Genomic DNA, 5,080 nt, shown 5'->3' on the forward strand with positions numbered 1-5,080 from the left:
GATTAATTGATTAACATGAAAACCTTTAATTTATGATCACATTAATTTTTTATGAAATCAAATTAAATTTCAATGAATTTTATAAAAAAAAAGTTAAAATTTAATAATTTTTATAAAAATAATTAAAATTTAATATTTTTTATAAAAATATTTATAAAATTGAGTAATCATATATGATATTTGTCTCTCATTCTCATCTCATGTAACAATGGGTGATTAAAATATATTTATCAAATAATTCTCTCTTTATATTTTTATTGAAAAATTTAATCACACTTAATATTTATTTCGATTTATTAAATATTTCAATTTTTATTTTTATATTTATTAATTAAATATTTCAAATAAATTTACCTAAATTTAATTTATTATATATTTTAAATATAAATATATGAATATTATCAAATTTTATATGTAAATTTTATTATATATATTGTGCTTTTTCGCATGAATTTTCTTTTTTTATTTTAATTTATTGATGTAAATTTATTTATTAAAAAATATAACTAAAAATATACATTTATTTTAAAAAGTTATAATACTTAATTACACACACACACACACACACACACACATATATATATATATATATATATATATATAAATTAATTAATTTCTTAATAAAATAGTAATATATTATTATTGATGTAGATTTAGGGATTGCGATATTCTCCTCGTTCTAGATAATTATCATATGCTATCACTCAATTTAATGAATATTTTAATAAAAATTATTAAATTTTAATTTTTTTAATAAAACTTACTAGATTTCAATTTAATTTCATAAAAGTCACTATAATCGAAATTAAAAAATTTTTAGTTAACTTATTTATTTACTAATTATTTTACACATAAAATTATTTAGTGACTGCTAGTGAAGAAGGAGCAAAAAAAAAGGAGAGATGTATTTTATACATTCTATTTTTTTTAAATAATAAAATAAAATAATTTTATTTATAAAATAGTTGATACATCAATTGATTAACTTGAAAACCTTTAATTTACGATCACATTAACTTTTTATGAAATTAAATTAAAATTCAATGAATTTTATCAAAAAAATTAAAATTTAGTAATTTTTATAAAAAAAAATTAAAATTTAATAATTTTTATTAAAATATTTATAAAATTGAGTAATCATATATGATATTTATCTCTCATTCTCATCTCATGTAACATCTAGATAAGGCGTGATTAAAATATATTTATCAAATATGAGATGGGTCAAGTTTGAGAATTATTGTTATTGTAACACCCCAAAATTTTAAATTTTATTATTTTATGAGCATTATTGGTATTTTAATTTTATTTAAATTTTTAAGAAATTATTTGAGATTTTTCGGATTTTAAAAATCGAGTTCGATTTTCTGAAAATATAAACTTTGATGATTTTTAAAAAATTATTTAAAGACCACGTGGCAAAACTAAAAATATATTTGGAGTCTACAAATTTTTCTGAATTTTCTGAAATTTTTTTAGAATTTTTGGACCTCGTTTTCGGTCCCGATGCAGAGTAAAAATTCAAAATTTTGTATTTTGAATCGAACCGACCGAATCGAACCGGACCGGATCGGACCGGTCTTCTTCTTTTTCTTCCTCCTCCCCGCGCGCGTTCGACCCCTCTCCCTTCTTCTCTCTTTTTCTCTCTCCTCCCTCCTCCCCTTGCCGCGCCGCCACCTCCCCTGCCACCCCAGCTTGCCGGCGCGTCGCCTCACCCCTCCCCACGGCGCGCCACACTGAACAGGAACGGCTCAGAAGCGACAGCCATGAGCGCGACTCTTCGACTTCCCGGCCAAAATCCGGCCAATCCGGCCACCAATCGGACCGGGTCTTGTGTCTAAACTCATCTACTCGTCGAGAGCTTTCCATAGACACCAAGAACACCGAAATCCATCGAGCGGTTTGTCCAATTTTTGCCCGGGAAGTTTTAGCCCATTTTGACTTTTGGGCTAGATTTCTCGCAAACCGTGAATCCCACGAGAAAACCGAGAGTACCATAGCGCTCCACTCGTTGAGAGCTTCGCGACGACATAAATTTCAAATTTTTCCGACACCATTTTTTGGTGGGTCCCACGAAACTTCGCAGTGTTTTTCTGAGCAGTAAATGAGCTTAGAAAATTCTGAAAAATTTATGTGCTAACCCCCGTGTTATGGGCTTCGTGTAGGTATCTTCAATTCGCGGAAATTCGACAATTGTCCGGGTCTGTGAATTTCCGACCAGACAGATCGGTTACCGGAAAAGTCTCCGAATTGGACCGAGGTTTTGGCTACCCCCCATTGTCAGACGTCCCGAGCGCGTCCTCGAAGTCGGAATCGGCAAAGGTAAACCCGAACCTTGCTTTTTCGTAATTTTCTAGTGCTTAAATAGGATTAAAAATCCATAAAATATTCGTGGTAGCTTAGAAAATTATTATTCTTTTTGCAATAGCTTAGTAATATTGCTAAGGACCGCGGGGCAAAGTTTTAGAATTTTTAGAGCTTATTTGAGCAGTTTTTGCAAAAATGATCAATTATAAGGACTAAATTGAAATTTTACATATTGTGATGGATGACTGATTTGATGGGCCCAGGAGGGGCTGTGTGATGTGAATGAGTTGTGGATATATGGTTTGCGAATATAGAAGTGTGTTTTGAGCCCTTTTTGCAGGTTAGGTAGGTCCTAGGTATAGGGGAGACTCTGCCGGATTTTCGGCACGACTTAGGACGTATTTGGTCTTTTCTTGATTTGTATTGAGTCATTTGTGTTAAATAATTGTAATGTAATTATCAGGTGAGCCGGGACAGCCTTCTTCCTCCGCCCAACCGCCACAGTGACCGTTATCAAGTCTGTGAGTAAAATATTAATTTTAATTGTAATTTCAATATTATTATATGTTCAGGCATGCCCATGCATCACTTATATGCATATATTTATGTAGTTAAACTCTAGGCATGATTTATGTTGCATTCATAACTGTTAACGTGCCATGGATGTTGTTGTGGTAATTTGGAGCAGTGTGCGTGCGTTAGCGTGCGTGTGATGTGGTGTGGACTATGGATAGGACGGGTAGACACGGTTTGAGATCTTCGCTGGGACCCGGTCCTTCGGGGTAGACACGGCTTGAGTTCTTCGCTGGGACCCTGATTTGGTTATTAAGTGGAAGTCCGAGCTGAGTTCTTCGCTGGCACCAGGTTGGATTTAAGAGAGCTGTATAGGGGATCAGCTCCTATATATTATGATTGATATTACAGGGTGTGTGAGTGCTCCAAATTACCTTTTTGATGTTATGATGTGAAATTATTGCTGGTGTTGCATTTCACTCTACAGGGTGCATTAGTTTTAGATAGTTATAGAGATTATGGTTAAAATTGATATTTTACTCTCTGAGTCGAACGCTCACTCCTGTTCAATATTTTTCCAGGCCACAGGAGGATATTTTTAAGGTTAACCTGCTTTCTTCCCTCGCAGGTTGTTTATCAATGTTTATGTAATTTTATTAACTCTTAGAATTTCTGCATGTGTTAGAAGTATTTATTTGATTTGGTCTGTAATATTATTATCATGTTGGACCTGTAAAATTATTATATGCATGTTTGATGGATTGGATGAGGGAGCTGAGCTCTCATTTATTTTTGATGCTGATATGAGTATGTGGAGGGTGAGCTGAGCTCCCCAATTGAGTATTTACTGTGTTTATAGGTCGGGTGAGTCAAAAACTCCCCGTTGGTAGGTCCATTTTATGGCCGGACTCTGTCCGGTTGATTTCTTGAAATTGGGCCCAAATGGGCCTCAGAGTTGGGCTAATGAATAGTTAGGCTTACTACGGGCTTCGGGGGCTTTAGGCTGGCCCAGGTCCTAGTGCCGGTCCGGCCCATAGGTTGGATCGTGACAGTTATCTTGAAAAATTTTTATAATTAAAATATATTTGTCAAATATGAGATGGGTCAAGTTTGAGAATTATTATTATCTTATAAAATTTTTATAATTAAAATATATCACATTTAAATTAAAATATAAAAATTTTAATAAATTTCTCAATCGTACGTATTCACATGGTCTTCCGTTACAAAGGTATAAAAACTTTATAAAAATTTCTAACATCATAATAAATTACAGAGAGCCTGAATTTGCAGAGCCGATTACGTTTTTGGCTCTTTTAGTGCGGAATATTGTTTTTATTTGGAATTATAGTTTTAATTTATTTTTTTAAATATTATTTTAAATATTATTAAAATTTTAAAATTTTTATAATTAAAATATATAAAATTTATTTTAAAAATTAAAATTTAATATTATTTTAACTAATATGTTTAAAATATTTTTTTCAATTTTAATATTAAACATAATTAATATATTTAAAAATTAAAAATTTGTAAGAATTTAATTTAATTATTTTTTTTATTAATTTTCATATTTGAAAATTTAATAAATAAAAAAATTTAATTTTTAAATTAAAAAAATAATTTATTTTAAAATAAATAAAAGTCATGCTAAAAATAACATAATTATATGAGAATTTATTTATATTCTTTTATTCTAAATGATTTTTCTAAAGGAAGTGAATGTGCTCTTTGAATACGCTCCATTTTATAAATATTGGGTAAATTATAATTTAGTCTTTAAGATTTGATAAAACTTATAACTTAGTTTCTGTATTTTTAAAATTAAGTAATTTAATTTTTGAAATTTGATAAAACCTATAATTTAATCTCTTCGTCTAATTTATCATTCAATTTGCCATTAATTATACCAAAAATGATCATAAGGCCTTAACTCTATATATTTTCTAATTTAAATAATTTATTCACTGAAGTTTTGTATTATGAACAAAGTAGTTTAAATTAATGGACTATTTTGTTTATAATACAAAATATGGAGGGCTAAATTGTTTAGTTATAATATATATAGAGTTAAGAGCATTTTGATCATAATAGTCAAATGAAAAATTAAATAAAGGGATTAAATTATAGATTTTATCAAATTTCAAGGATTATATTAATTGATTTTGAAAATATAGAAACTAAATTATAGGTATAATCAAATCTTAAGAACTAAATTATAATTTACCCTATAATATTTCTTTTAATCATCATATATATC

The sequence above is a fragment of the Hevea brasiliensis genome, chromosome 17, assembly GCF_030052815.1.
Source record: "Hevea brasiliensis isolate MT/VB/25A 57/8 chromosome 17, ASM3005281v1, whole genome shotgun sequence".
Lineage (NCBI taxonomy): Eukaryota > Viridiplantae > Streptophyta > Magnoliopsida > Malpighiales > Euphorbiaceae > Hevea > Hevea brasiliensis.